Source organism: Pseudorasbora parva, chromosome 7 (genome assembly GCF_024679245.1).
Source record: "Pseudorasbora parva isolate DD20220531a chromosome 7, ASM2467924v1, whole genome shotgun sequence".
Taxonomy (NCBI): Eukaryota; Metazoa; Chordata; class Actinopteri; order Cypriniformes; family Gobionidae; genus Pseudorasbora; species Pseudorasbora parva.
The window spans coordinates 45,468,437-45,485,578 of NC_090178.1; positions in this window are offsets into that span (position 1 = coordinate 45,468,437).

The following is a 17,142-nucleotide window of genomic DNA, read 5'->3' on the forward strand; positions in this document are numbered from 1 at the left end:
AAATGGCAAGTTTATTAGAAAGCTAGACTAGGAAACAAGAGCAGAGGAGAAATTATTGAGATTGGGTTAATAAACGTAATTTCGGGAAGAGTACACCCATCTAATCTTTCAATTAATACCAAGGTATAAAACCAGCAGCTTACCTCTTCCCCTTTTTAGTTCCTGAAGCATCCCTCCTCCTCCCCTGCTCCTCCTTTTGTACACCACATTGGTGGTGGTTGAGGAGAGATTCCTGACACGAGTGTAAAGCGCTTTGGGTGTACAGTAATACATATGAAAGCGCTATATAAATGACTCATTCATTCATTATTTTATTCATTCAATTTTGCCTGTTATAGAGGGGCAATCGGAGCTCGGGTAGAATATCCTCTCCGAGCCCCTCTATAGCAGACAGCAAACCCAATCTGTTTACCACTTTCACTAAGATTATATGGGCACACAAACTCGTGAAACAACACATGGATTATGATCAAGTCATACGAGGCCCAGTTAAAGGTGCACTATGCAGCTTTTGTCCACTGGAGGGCGCCTATGCAAAACAAATGCGTAGTTTGATGACGCAACGTGTGAGCGCAGCATCTTGGGAGATGTGGTCTTCTCATCACAGCCGGTGAAAAATAGGACTCGGGCAGAAAACATGTTCATGCATGCGGTTATTAACGTTACTGTAGTCTAAAGCAGAGCAGGACCGAGTGTTATGGACCTGAGCACGGCCGCTGGAGTGATTGTTAAACAAATACCCGCCTTGCGAATACCGGGACTTTTATTATGACGGGACGGGACTCATTTGCCGGGCGCCTGCACAGATCCGCTCTTCCGGTTATGATTTTGAGGTAATGGAGCTCTGTTTATCATATTAGATACATTTAAGTGTGTTTAAAACGATGTTATGATGTTACTCCGTGGGTTCACTTGTTCACACTGCTAAGAGTAAAGCGCTCCTGCCAAATGAAAGCCGAAATCGAGGGTAACGCAGATATGACGCAATTGACAGGCGACTCCCTCAAATGCAATGCTGCAACGTCCCTGTCCTTAGTTAAAATAGCAATTTTCTCACAATTTACAAATAGTTGGAAACATCTGGGATATTGTAAGTACTCAACTGAACAAAATATATAACACTGGCCTAGTGGTTTTTGGATATTTTACTGCAAAAATACTACATAGTTCACCTTTAACGGAGGTACAAATAAGCATATCTCCTTCCATGTCGACCAACAAACAGCTTACGTGTAGTTGCCTCTGCATAGTTGTCTTGCCAATTATTCAGTTTAATCACCTTTATGAATTTAAATATTACTAGATTATGAAATTTAAAGGGTTAGTTCACCCAAACATGAAATTTTGGTCATTATTTCAAACTCGCAAGACTTTCATTCATCTTCGAAAATTAAATGAAGAGGGTTTTTTTATTTATTTTGTGCCTCCATTGACAGTCCACGCAACTACAACTTAGATGTTTCAAAAAGTTCATAAAGAGATCGTAAAACGAATCTATATGAATTGAGCCTGTTAGTCAAAATTGTCTGAGGAGACACGGTTGCTTTATATGACTAACAGATTTAAGCTAGGATTTTATTCACACATAAAAATTGAACATAAACAGAAGTTTAACCGAACCTGGCGAGAACAAACCTCATTGGTTCTTGCAGAAGCTCAAACGTGCTGCGTAACACGAGAATGAACCTCATTGGTCCTTGCTGAAGCTCAAACGTGCTGCGTAACACCAGAACAAACCTCATTGGTCCTTGCTGAAGCTCAAACGTGCTGCGTAACACGAGAATGAACCTCATTGGTTCTTGCTGAAGCTCAAACGTGATGCGTAACAGGAGAATGAACCTCATTGGTTCCTGCTGAAGCTCAAACGTGATGCGTAACAGGAGAATGAACCTCATTGGTTCTTGCTGAAGCTCAAACGTGCTGCGTAATACGAGAAAAAACCTCACTGGTTCTTGCTGAAGCTCAAACGTGCTGCGTAACACTAGAATGAACCTCATTGGTCCTTGCTGAAGCTCAAACGTGCTGCGTAACACCAGAACAAACCTCATTGGTCCTTGCTGAAGCTCAAACGTACTGCGTAACACGAGAATGAACCTCATTGGTTCTTGCTGAAGCTCAAACGTGATGCGTAACAGGAGAATGAACCTCATTGGTTCTTGCTGAAGCTCAAACGTGCTGCGTAATACGAGAAAAAACCTCACTGGTTCTTGCTGAAGCTCAAACGTGCTGCGTAACACGAGAATGAACCTCACTGGTTCTTGCTGAAGCTCAAACGTGCTACGTAACACGAGAATGAACCTCATTGGTTCTTGCTGAAGCTCAAACGTGCTGCGTAACACGAGAATGAACCTCATTGGTTCTTGCTGAAGCTCAAACGTACTGCGTAACACGAGAATGAACCTCATTGGTTCCTGCTGAAGCTCAAACGTGCTGCGTAACACGAGAATGAACCTCATTGGTTCTTGCTGAAGCTCAAACGTGCTGCGTAACACGAGAAAAAACCTCACTGGTTCTTGCTGAAGCTCAAACGTGCTAAGTAACACGAGAACAAACCTCATTGGTTCTTGCACATCAAGTGAACATGCTTTAGCTTCTGTTTACCAGATCTGATGTGTGCGCTGAAGAATGTTTATATGTGAATAAATGCCAATATTACATCTCTTCACCATATAAAGCAATCCTTTCATTACAAATATCTTCATTTGTGTTTCGAAGATCAGCGGAAGTCTTATGGGTTTAGAACAACATGAGGATGTGTAAATGATGACAGGACTTTCATTTTTGGTTGAACTAACCCTTTAAGAAAGAGAGTGGTACATCTTAAGTCACCTCAATATTTGCTCATAGTTATTGCTTTATAGGTGAAAACTTCTTATTAAACAATACTGAGTTCACTTTCTTTTTGACCCTTTTGCTGACAGGCACTCTTCCAATTTTCCTCTATAAAGGTATGCACAGAGAAAACGCTGACCAACATCAAAGTCAAACTAGAAAATAAAATCACACTGGCAAAAAAATTCCTTGGCTCCTCCATTCGCATTCCTAAAAACCCAATATCTCGTCATAGCTGGAAGTTTATGGAATTATGACCGTGACATATACGGAAAATGCTGCTAAACACAGTGAGTGAAACGTGCAACAGCTGACGGCATGCACCAAATATACAAGCCCTCAAAGCAATGGCATTGTTCTCCTACTTAATAAACGTGTTTGGCTTCGGTATGTTTGTTTCAATTTTTTTGCTAAATTTACGACAGGCTTTACTTTCATGTTGGCTGAGTTATGTGGTGCTCTCTGGCAGAGTTACAGTAGGAGCTTTGAAGTGGAGCCATAAACGCTGCGAATACGCGGCCAACATTGCATGCTGCTGTAGAGGTGGAAGCAGGACATCGGTTTGAGTAGTCAGTGGGGGGGGAGAGGAGTGTTAAAGCCATCCTGATATCACCAGATGAACTCCAAGCTTTTGAAGACCACATGAGAGATGAAAGTCTGCAGTACTTTTTAGGCACGCCAGAACGCCGCTCAAGGAGTGTAGCACACTGTTCCGTGCAAAAGTTTGATCTGGGTCACAAATATTAAAATGAAAGGCAGGTGGAATAATCACACTGGGATCTGTAACTGCCTTGAAACATGCGCTTATGTGACTGCAATGCACTCTGTTTACATATTAGCAGGTGTTTGTATGGATTTACATGTTAGTGCATGATTAGTTTTAAGTAAAGCTGCCAGATTGAAAATTTGTTTTACATGATGTAACACTGGCCTTTTACCACAGTAAACAGAAGATTATTTAAAAGTTACATTTTAATTTCACAATGAGGTTCTATTGTTATAGGATTGTCATAATATGTCTAAATTAAAAAATGCAACAATATGTATCATGGATAAGGACAATCTGTATTGTGTACTGTTCACTCAAAATAAAAATTATAGTGTGAGAAAAAAATTCAAGTTCACAGATTTTAGTGTCATCTAGTGTACATTAAACCAGTGGCGAAGCTACGGCCCACCCAAAATATAGTTGGTAATTTTCCTAAAAGATACGAAATATTTGAATAAGCAATTACGACGTATCACACTATACTTTATTTATTTCATTAAAAGCACGATCAAATACAGTTTTCATGGTCATTTGCAGGCGGATTCGTAGTTTTCCCTCTCCCTATAGGTGCACACATTAAACATTTTAAATTGTCAGTTTATGTTAGTCCCGCCCATGATGTAATGGTAAGATTTGCATGTTTGTGGAATGTGAAGATGAATTTGAAAATTGTGAAGCAAATCAGTAGATTTTATACATATATATATATATATATATATATATATATATATATATATATATATATATATATATATATATATATATATATATATATATATTAGGGCCGGGACTCGATTAAAAAAATGAATCTAATTAATTAGAGGCTTTGTAATTAATTAATCGAAATGAATCGCATTTTAATTGCATATAAATATTTGACTTGAGAACAATGAGAAGTAATTTTTCACATGTATTTTTAGTATACCATAGAATAATGACTAAATACATAAGCTTAATCAACAAAATATTGTTTATTTATTTCAGTCCAGCAGACCAGTGCAATGTTTGTTATTAAGTTTAGCAAAAGCATATTTGTGATATTTGAGGCTCGATGTGCTGCGGTGATACGCTAATTCCTTGTTGTATAGCTTGCACACAACCATGCTCTTGACGACGCTTCCATCCTTTCATTTTTTAAAACAAAATTTCCCATCCACGGGGCCAAGCAAAGCGGTCTCATTAGCTTCTTCGTTCATGTTTTCACTATGGTTTGTTGTTGTCGTGACTCCGGAGCGAGCGCTAGTTGGTGTTGTTCCAGTATAATTGGTCCGTCAAAACTTTATTGAAAAACGTTCCGCGGTGCAAAAATAAGTGTGGTTAAAATTATGTTATTTATTTTTTTGCATAATTAATTAACGCGTTAAAGTCCCGTAGTTAATTAATCTTAATTAACGCGTTAAAGTCCCAGCCCATATATATATATAGCACGCTTTGTGTGAACCTCCCCTAGGTTTATGTTTGGGTAGAATAGAATATACTTCTAAGACATTTATAAATATTGTTTTAAACATTTACTTATACATAAAAATGTTAAATGTATTTCATGAACCATAAACTATGGTTTTTATTAACTACGGTTAACACAGATAAATATTGTAAAATATGTGTTGCTTATTAACATAAGTAACTAAGTTATAAGTGGCATAAGTATAAGTATAACAAAAAAAGTATAACATAAGTAACTAAGTAAATAAGTAACTAACATAAGTGTTACCAAATAAGCAGACTGATCTTCTGAAATGGCGTATGTATGACACGCCAATTCGTATGACATTTTGCCGTGCTATCAAGACGCATAATTGCTTTTTAGTGTGTTTATCAACGCCATTTCATTCTATCCCCTACACTGCCCCTACCACTAAACCTACCCATCACACACACACATACACACACACTGCCCCTGCCCCTAAACCTACCCATCACAAGAAACATTCTGCATTTTTACATTTTCAAAAAAAAAACATAATTTAGTATGTTTATAAATCCATTTACACTGTGGACACACACACATATTGGTTCGTTTCAGCACAGACATTCATGCGGATTCACACGGCGTAGACATACATGCTGATAGCTCAAAATGCGTATAGATAATACGCCACTTGGCTTTAGAAAGTGGCATGTATGTTTACGCAAAGTCATGATGTCGTGTTGAAATAGGCCTTTTCTAGCAATCATGACCTCAGTTATTCATCAAATGGAGGGGAAGAATGAGCTTGCAGAATATTTTTGGCCATGTTTGCACCATTACCCGATTTCGATAATTCTTTCGGCGAATCACATACTAAATCAATGAAGAAAGCATGTGCAAATAAAAGACGCAATCCATAACTACCTAGCGAATTCCTCCTTGAAAGTCATAATGCATTGCGATTACGTGCACTTCGTTTGAAGAGAGATTTCTAATGTGTGAATGACCAAAGGATGACCTGTGAGCTTTGTCTCTCTGGAACAGGGACTTTGAGAACTCATCTGGAGGCCATCATCTCTATTCGCCCTACAAATTTAAATCACCTCAGAATGGGCTGACTCAGAGTGGTCAGTTGTTTTAGTCATTGCTATGCGTAGTATGAATGTGGCAAGTCTTTCATCAACACTGACTGATGAGCACTAAGTGGTCCACCATGAGAGCCTCACGGGGGATGAACCAGTGAGATCATGTTTAAAAAAAGAACAACATGAAAAGAAAGCTCAAAGAAAAACAATGTGATGAAGAATCCCAGCCGTCAGAGTGCAGTTCCTCCCCTCTTAAACTTTTCAATATGATAAAAGCATAAAAGGTAATAGCAAGTTGACGTGACATGCTTTATTACATGTCCATGGTGTCATTTATAGTTAAAAATGTGTGTTTGTATTGGATATATGAATATAGAATATGTATAGTAAAATACATAAATTACATTAATAAAACAGTGCATCAAAATGCTTGTACAGGATCACAATGGCATTCATCAAACCTTTGTTTTTTAAGAAAAGCGTGCTATTATTCCACTTTGTGTGTGTGTGTGTGTGTGTGTGTGTGTGTGTGTGTGTGTGTGTGTGTGTGTGTGTGTGTGTGTGTGTGTGTGTGTGTGTGTGTGTGTGTGTGTGTGTGTGTGTGTGTGTGTGTGTGTGTGTGTGTGTGTGTGTGTGTGTGTGTGTGTGACCCTAGAGCCAGTCATAAGTCCCACGGGTATACAGCATTTGTGTCAAACAATACATCATATGGGTCAAAATTATCGATTTATGTTTCTTTTATGCCAAAAATCCATAGGATGTTAAGTAAAGATCATGTACTATGAAGACATTTTGTAAATGTCCTATTGTAAATATATATGAAAACTAAAAAAAAAATTTATGTAACTAACATTAATCCAGAGACTACATTTCTAAATAAGTGGAACATACTTTTTAAACTAGATTTTAATTGTATTTTTCTTGGACACTCTTACTTGTCTTTGGCCTTTTTTACACTTAGCTTTAACAAACTTTGGACAAAAATGCCCGCACGTATATATACGCTTCAAATAGACTAAGAGGATTAGAATAAGAGTGCAATAATTCTCAACTTATTCTAAAATAAGTTTTCCCAACATATTTTGTATCCAAATTTAAACACTTTGCAGAGTGAATTGCACAGCTATTCACTGTCTATTAAGGATGTGCAACCCAATCTGACAACGATTTTGGACCCATATGTCTCTTTTTACCATTTCGATCGCGGCATCTGCAATGTATTATTGTTTGTAACCTCCATGTCCTCATTTTATGAGATTTTAAATGCTGGGGCCGTTTTTTCATTGTAGAGTTATTGTCCATGAAACAGATTGTGCATAAAAGGATTTTAGTTATCTAGATAAAGAAGCCGCATGATGTTGACAAGTGTCAATGCAGTGTGTCCTGATTGGCTGATAATCCAATCTGCTTGGTCGGATCATGGTGATCACATTAATGCCAAATGTAAATGCAGCCACTGACCCATTATCCAGGAAAAGGGTAAAATAGTGGGACACTATGGCCGCATTTATATTACAAGTGACCCCATTATTATTTTTTCCTCCCATGTGACACAGATGATGTATGACCAATAAACGTGTAAGCAGGAAAAAAGCACATGGGTTCAGATAGATCGGTTTCAAGCCTCATTCATATGTGGAAATAAATCTGATATGAATCGGATATGTGCATTTGCGTCTGCTATTTCGGCGAGTAGTATGTCATTAAAAAAGCAGGGGTGATGAATGACGTCAATGGAGTTTATGTTAAAGTCATGGTTAGTGATGGGAAGCTTGTGTAGTCCCTACCAGCCGTTTGTTGTAGTCCTTAAAAAGTTTTTAAAAGTTTTTTTAAAGAAAATATCTCCCTTTGCTTTGAACTTTGAGCACCGTCATTTTGCAGATGATGTTTATTCTCAAACAGCAACACACACACTAACTATTTAAAGGATATAAAGATATCGGATATAATGAGGTTGCCGCTTCAGCGTGTGCGTTTAGCAGAGCTAGTTCATCAATTCTACTGCATCTCCTCACAGCATTAATTAAAACAATGTCCAACAACACAAATAACAGCCTTTTCTTTAACTCTCACCTTTTCATTAGTCAAATATTCAGAAAAGAACATAAACAAATTTGAACCATTATGGATGGAAACGCAGTATCGCCGGGTTCCCATCTAAACAGTAAATTAATGCTGAAAGTCAGAATAGGCTTTAACAAAAACAATATGCAACTAAACTTGCATTTTCATCCCTCCTTTTCAAAAGAACAAAATCATCACTTCCAAGGAAATTGTAGCGATGACTTTAATATTAAATGTCAGCACAGTGAGTTTACGAGTTTGATTTTGGAGTGCAATATCCAAAAATATGCAGTTTTTTGTTTGTTTTGTTTTTTCAGAAAACCATTTAAGATGCGTATTATGGGACCCATTTAAAATGCTGTACTTCTATATTATTCTAATAGCCCAATTATTCAATTAATATGTTTCAGAAAACTGCTTCACAAAATAGAAGTGCATTGAAGTTAACATATTTTATTGCCATGTGTTGGAAATGCGAAAAGCTGTCAAATCCAACAGATGATGGCATTGAACATTTCTTCCACTTAGTTTTTATTTTTTATTTTGATACATTTAACATGGATATATGAGCCTTAAGGTTACCAGGAAGACATGAATATGCATTGTTGTTATCTGCTCCATCCGATATCTAATGGCAAAGCGGAAGTTTCTTGAGTTTGTGTCATTTTCCGTACCATTGAAAGCAGAAGTGCATGTCAAGTATAAACTGTGACCGAGTACAGTACAGCCCCAGAATTACCCAGTTAATAGCCAGGCCTTCCTTCCCGATAGCTGAATACTCGAACTCTAGGGGGGACTTGAGTTTCTGGCCAATAAAGATCACAGGATGTTCCTGGGAAATTACAGCTTTGACCCTCAATGGTTTGACGTGCTTTTTTGGATGATGAAGGAGAGAGATGCCTAGTGCACCCAGCACAACTTGTTCTGAGGTAAATTCCCCTTTAACATAATGAATACTTGAACAATAATCACAATTTCCAGCTGTTTTTTCTGTGTTAGGTCTGTGAAGGGGCAGGCCAACAGCATTTAGTTCTCGAGGGATCTGAATGTGCCTGTTGTGACAAAAAATTAACAATGAGTAAGTTCTGTTTGCTCTTGGCCTTATTCTCAAGGGATGTGGGACAGGCGTCTGTGCCCCACGGTAGCCGAGGCATAGCAGAGACTGAAGTCATGTGGTTCACAGATCGAGCTGGCTGAGGAGTTCGAGAAAGGTATGGCTCTCTCATGTTCCTCAGTCATTGGCTCAAGTGATCTGCTGGATCAGGATGTACTGTCTCTTGAGTCTTCTGACCAAGCAGATAGCATGTTGCTGGCACCATCCAGATAGGATGAAGCAGATGTGGTTAAGGAGGCCCTCTCAACCTGCCAGCCTGGCACACGAGGAGTTGTTGGATCTAGCTCAGGGGTGTGCAGAGGGGCCCCTCTGGGCCACCAAACAAACAGTTGCTGTCAATGGTTGTTCAATGGCACCAATGGTGGCAACGGAGAAGCATCTGTGGTTGAACTTGGTGGACATAAAAGAGAAAGAGAAAAACGTCATTCTTGATGCGTCCTCTGAACTTTTTGGCATGTCTGTAGAGTGCATAGAGAGCCGCTCTAAATCTTTGCCTAAAACTTCTGGGGGACGTGGTCTATCCCAGTTTGAGGACTGGAAGCAGGGCCAGACAGAAGAATAGCCACAGAGGAAGCAGGATGCTATGATGAAAAAGACAAGATTTTAGGGAAGTAATGGATAGGAAGTAATTTGGTAAAACCGGACGGAATCGCTGAGGATCACTTCTCCTCCTCCTCTTCTAAGTAGGTACTGTACACTCACCTAAAGGATTATTAGGAACACATGTTAAATTTCTCATTAATGCAATTATCTAATCAACCAATCCCATGGCAGTTGCTTAAATGCATTTAGGGGGGTGGTCCTGGTCAAGACTATCTACTGAACTCCAAACTGAATGTCAGAATGGGAACGAAAGGTGATTTAAGCAATTTTGAGCGTGGCATGATTGTTGGTGTCAGACGGGCCGTATTTCACAATCTGCTCAGTTACTGGGATTTTCACGCACAACCATTTCTAGGGTTTACAAAGAATGGTGTGAAAAAGGAAAAACATCCAGTATGTGGCAGTCCTGTGGGTGAAAATGCCTTGTTGATGCTAGAGGTCAGAGGAGAATGGGCCGACTGATTCAAGCTGATAGAAGAGCAACTTTGACTGAAATAACCACTCGTTACAACCGAGGTATGCAGCAAGCAAAGCATTTGTGAAGCCACAACACGCACAACCTTGAGGCGGATGGGCTACAACAGCAGAAGACCCCACCGGGTACCACTCATCTCCACTACAAATAGGAAAAAGAGGCTACAATTTGCACAGGCTCACCAAAATTGGACAGTTGAAGACTGGAAAAATGTTGCCTGGTCTGATGAGTCTCGAATTCTGTTGAGATATTCAGATGGTAGAGTCACAATTTGGCATAAACAGAATGAGAACATGGATCCATCTTGCCTTGTTACCACTGTGCAGGCTGGTGGTGGTGGTGGTGTAATGGTGTGGGGGATGTTTTCTTGGCACACTTTAGGCCCCTTGGTGCGAAATGGGCATTGTTTAAATGTCACGGCCTACTTGAGCATTGTTTCTGACCATGTCCTTCCCTTTATGACCACCATGTACCCATCCTCTGATGGCTACTTCCAGCAGGATAATGCATTATGTCACAAAGCTCGAATCATTTCATATTGGTTTCTTGAACATGACAATGAGTTGACTGTACTAAAATGGCCCCCACAGTCACCAGATCGTAACCAAATAGCATCTTTGGGATATGTGATTGGTTGAATGTTAGGCAAAAATGTAAAGCGCTTTGGATGGCCATAGGCTCTGTTAAAATAAATTGCTATATAAATTCAGTCCATGTGGTGGAACGGGAGATTCATGCCTTGGATATGTATTCCACAAATCTCCATCCTAATAATCCTTTAGGTGCGTATATATATATATATATATATATATATATATATATATATATATATATATATATACAGACCCACTCTGAGTAAGCTCTGTTATCAGCACAGTCCGCCATTACGCTGAAGCAGAATGGTGTCTAAGCGATTGTGGTGTTCTGTTATTGGGTGTAATAACGAGCACAGCAGTCATTCTGATGTTCCTAAATCCGAACCACTGAAGACGCAGTGGCTGAGTTTTCTTTTCGAAGGGAAGAATATTCCTCCTGATTAACGTCAATGCTTTTATGTTTGCCCGAACCGCGAAGCATTTCTGACCAGACTGCTTTATAACCGAGGGTCACTTTAAAGCAGGTTTTGCTAAGAAGTTGCACCTGAATAAAGGATTCAGATCTGTTAAGCTGTTCGTGTTCCTGCTGCCCCTCCAGAAGAAGTGAGTGTAGTTTGAAACGCGTGCACGCATGCTTTTTATGTATGACATTCTCAATATATCATAATCCCACTTTGATAATGAACAGCGCGTGATGGTTATTGTGTTATTACAAACTGTGTACGCTGGTTTTAAAATTAACGTGGACGTGGTAAAACTATAAGCTTAATTATGTAGATGGTTTATAACGGTGTCTGCTACTTTCCAAAAAATCGTGTTGTAACAGTTATTACAATGCATAGATAATGTTACGCATCACTGACAAACCGACATTAACAGAAAAAAAGTTTTTATTGGCATTAGCTGTAACAATCTGTCAATGAACTAATGTATACATCAGTAAACAAGTAGCATTTGCGCTAACATTACCCTGCCAGTACAAAAAGATAGATCAAAGTGACTTTACGTTAACCAACCATTCAGAAACGTCCTGTTTAGCCCTAAATGTCGAATTTCGTTGGAGCTGTCATCTCGGGTCCGACTCTGGCAAAAATTGATAAAGTTGCAGAGATGTGTCCTTAGAGACTCACATCGCCATTCCTTTGCTTCTACTGTTGTAAAGGTCACTGAAATGGTTTGGCTGTTTTTGAGCAGTTAAAAAAAGTGTTTTCTTTCAATACTAATGAGAATTTTTAATTAAAGTATATTACAAAGTTTTCATTTAGACATTAAAGAATCAACATTAACTTGTACAAAAATGGCATTATATGACCCCTTTAATATATGAAACAAAGTCCTTTGGATAAAAACACAATATAAAAAAGCAAAGCAAAAAAATCAAAGTTACCAGTTTTAACAGACGTGGTAAGCTTCATAAATATAACTCTGAGTAAACTCATAGGTTCTGATGAATAACAACAGCAAAATATGAACTATATACAGTATATGAGGTAGTGTACTGAATCGGTCAGTCCTTAATAGCTCCAGTCCAGCAGAGGCAGGTTGTAGTACAAGAAGCAACTTTTTTTGTATTCTTTCAAAGAGCTTCACCTATCCTCATAAATATTTCCTATAGTGCTGAACACTCTTTCGCTCACTACAGAGGAGAGTACCTGCCTTGCCAAAGCCGACAGTCTGGTGAAACGGTTGGTGTTGTGTTTCCACCAATTATATGGATTTCCACTCTTTCTGTCAATGACAGGCTCTCTGAAGTACCGTTCTAGCTCTTCGATGATCCCACTGCTTCACTGGTGGATGGAAGGAGCACAGTGTTGTAAAGTGAGCCTAAGAAACTGGGTCCTTGGTCATCTGCCTTTTGGGGTCGCTCTCTGAGTTTCAGTTGCAGAATCTGGAGAACTGGTCTCCATAGCCTCACTCAAAAAAATGAACTTATGATGCTGTTCACTTTATTTAAGCAATTCATATATATTTAACACCATTATATAAGGTTTTCTGGTTCAAATGTAACTGATTCATGTTAAACTGAATTAAAACCATTACTCTTTGACATAACTTGATGTGTTTATTTTGAAATAACATGATTCAATCAAGTAAGCCGAACAAACAGGACTTTTACTTCCCATCATGCTTTGCAAATGGGCTGAATTTGGAGAGTACATTTTTAAATAAAGTGCTATTTTATGCATTTCTAACGAGATGAGAAAATGGAGAGACTTTTTAATGTTTAATGTTTTGTTTTGTTGTTATTTAAAAGTGTGTGTTATGTTAGTGTTTTTGGACGTTACCATTGTGGTGAATTGTAGAGCATGTGCTTGGGCTGAGGATCTGCTAATAACAATTAAAGTTATTTTAATAATAAAAAACAACTACTTTGAGCATGCCATGGATGTAACAAAACCATCCAGCCAATACAATCTTGTAATGTAAAAGGTTTTCTAAATGTTGTAAAAAAAAATAGCATTTCACCAAATAAAAATAATCAATTAAACTGGATTACTTGTTTTGTTTTTTTATATTCATTTCAGAGTAATCAAATGTAATAGCTTTGAACAAAATTAAGAATGTTAACCTGATTTAACTTAACTTATCTGTTCATGTTAAATGAACACAAATATTTCAAGCTGGTTGAACATCATCCATTGTTGTTAAGATAATGATGTGTAATCACGTGGAACCACTGTCCACGATTAAATCATGTTCAACCAATGTGCTATTTTTTTGAGTGCTCTTTCAGCCAGGTTTTCACTTTTGCCCGAATTTCTGGTACCAAAGGACACCCATGACAGGTCAAGGACACATGCAAGCACCACCTCTTTAGAGTCCTTAAAGGGGGGGTGAAATGCTGTTTCATGCATACTGAGCTTTTTACACTGTTAAAGACTTGGATTCCCATCCTAAACATAGACAAAGTTTCAAAAACTAATGTTGGACGTTTGATGGAGTATTTCTGTGTCAAAAATACTCCTTCCGGTTTCTCACAAGTTTCGGAGAGTTTTTTTCGAGTATGGGTCGACTTGACGTTAATAGAGCGGAAGGTCCTTGTATGGGCCGTACGGGCTCTTCTCCCGGTAGGGTGCGTGTGCGCGTGACTAGAGCGAGAGAGGAAATGCACGGCCATAAACACTCAGGTGCAGATTCAGTCGATCCAGGTGCCGCGCTCCACTTTATTCCTATGGGTGACGTCGAGCGACTTCAACGCTTCAGCACAGCATTCCAGGAAGGCAGCGCTGCATTTGACCCGATTTGAACGCAGAAATGACGGGAAGCTTCACAGCATCGCTTCAGTCGCGTCGTAAAAGTGGATCTCCACCGTTCACTGCTGTCAGGACTTCACCAAATCATACCAAAGAAGTGTGTTTTTGACGGAGCGGTCCCAGCGATAAAGGTTCGGTCCTGCTTTGGAAGCAGCCGGTGGGTTAAACTGCTTCAAATGTCTGTGCTGTCGGCTATCGTCGCGTATGTAAACATCAGTAAACGACACGATCGCGTGCTTCGTCATTCAAATGCGCTAACGGACTCTATTGTTGTTCTATGTACACTAGTCTGACGTGCAAAACCGTTTTGCTTGCTACTGCTAAGGTTTAATCACATACAATAGTCCATAAACCGAATCATGTCCTCATAAACTGCGAGTAAAAACACACAAATGTTGACGACCACTAAATACAGTCCATACCACAGAGACGGATATCCTGCTGTTGACGTTTCTCCTGTTCAATTTATTTCAGCCTACGAATGATTCTGGATCATTATCTGTGATAGCGATGGGTTTCTCCACGCTTGAGGACGTCACCGCTTTGCGCGCTTGTCATTCTTTAGCTCCGCCCACACGATACGCCTCCAGGCGCTCGGTTTTTTCCGGAAAGACTCGGTACAGCCCATATTTCTTTTATAAATAATAAAACTAAAGACTTTTCGGAGATATGAAGGATGCAATACTACTCTATAGGTACTCAAGATTGACATGAGATCCAGCATGGCTTTTCTCATGGTTTGAATACCCCTGGTGGTTGGTCAATCTGACTCAAGTAAACAGCGTATCACTGCAGGATTTGGATTAGTCTGCTCGACTAAATTCCAGGGTAACCTCCTCCAGTGGCCCAAGGGTCTCAACACAATGGACCATTCCTCTGCGGACAGAAATGTCCATGGTCGCTAGCATATGCAGAAATGGCTCTTTTTTTGTTCGATCATCCTCACCAACATGTGTAATGTAGAGTTCCACTTAATTTGAACCTGACCAACAGTCAGTGGTAAAAGAAATGCTGTTTCCAGTTTCTTTATTTTGCTTATGACTCCTATATAAATCTCATCCATCTTCTTTGTGTTAAGAGAACTGATGGGAATGTTCTTTTAATTGTTATTCAAGCAATGTATGTCTTGTGACAGTTCCCATGCACTTCACGGATGATCTCAGTTGTGAATGTTTGCGGTACAGCATGACTCACTGTTGCCAACCGGCACGTTGTAGAGTGCCCTCTGGTGGAGAAACGGTGAATCACCAACACTAATAATGTGATTGAGCGGTGTTTTGTAATAAAATATTTTTATTTTATTACAAAATAATTTTTTTTTAAATATTAATTTATCGGCCATCATAAATGCCGATACCGATAATACCGATAGTTTGGAAAATCGGAAACCTAATATCGGCTGATAATATCGGCCGGCCGATTTATCAGTAGGGCTCTAGTTTACACACGTGCTTCAGACACTGTGCATGCTGATGACGTTCCCCACAACACCAATCCAAGATGCAGGATTTATTACCAGCTAAAATAAAAGTTGAAACACTAAAGAGGGCCACTATATTGAGATCACAGGACCAGTCATGTCATGTGCAGTTCAACACAGTTCAACCATTGCAATTAAACATTCCAAACAAACTGTCCCTGCTGGAGCAATGAAACAAACCATGACAGCCCACACAGAAAGGAAAAAAAGACATAACCTCAAGTGTCAAGCTCAAACACACAATAGCCACAGCCACTCCCTAAAACACAGCCAGGAAGAAACACCAACAACAGCAAAACATAATTCTAGTCCATTTTAAGAGAGAAATTATATTAAAAAAAAAAAAAAAAAATATATATATATGCATATTGTACATGCAATTGTGTAATTTTTCAGGTTTTATTAACATATCTTTGTTATTCTCACATCGGCTACCTTTTATGTTTTATAATAAATTGTTATTATCCTATGCTGTGATGCCAAGACAATAATAAATCCATAATCTATTATAGACATGACCATTTCTTCAGTTGCAATTGATTATATTATCACAGTGAATACCGTATAAGCTTTTTTTCTTACGGTATTTGACGTACTTGTAAAAACATTCAGACATTATGACAAAAAGAAACAAATGGGTTCCATCCCTTTCAAAAATGTAGCATCCACGATCAGACTGCCTATAGAGGGCAGGCATAAACAGACAGTGGGATACAGGATTGATTTGTGGGGGATCTCCTCCAGTCATTTGCCAGTATTGGGAAGAGAGACTCTATTTTATAGACAAATGTAGCCCATCCGTCCCACGCAGTGAGAGAAAAGGTGGAAGAAGGTGAGATTTAGGACACAGAATGTGTGGTCTTAGCATTCTAAGCAAATGAAATGTAACAAAATCAATCACTTAATTTATGAAAGATACGACCCCAGTTCTGTATGTGTTTAAGTAACTTGTAGACATCTCCTAAATCTCTTTGCACAAACAATGATGTTCAATGTAACAGAGCTGAAGACATTTTATTAGACAGGGATTTTTATGAAAGCGTGTAGTGCTTCTTCAGTTAAAGGGTCAGGTCCAGAATTCACTTTTTTAATAGCTGAGAATGGAGAAAAGTTACTTTTTGTAAATATTTCTTAACAGCCATTAAACTACATTACTGCATTATTTCAATATATGCTACATTGTGTTATAACATAATTATTCATCTGTTGGAGAAAAAAAGCTAATTTAAATTACATACAGTTTTATACAGTAATTTAATAACCATGCAATAAATCTATGACAGTAATTTTAGCTCACATTTTGATTAGTTTAGGATTTCTTTTTTCTTTTCAATTTTCTGCAGCCAATTGACACCCTTGGTTACAATTATACCTATTGTTTTCTTTATATATATATATATATATATATATATATATATATATATATATATATATATATATATATATATATATATATATA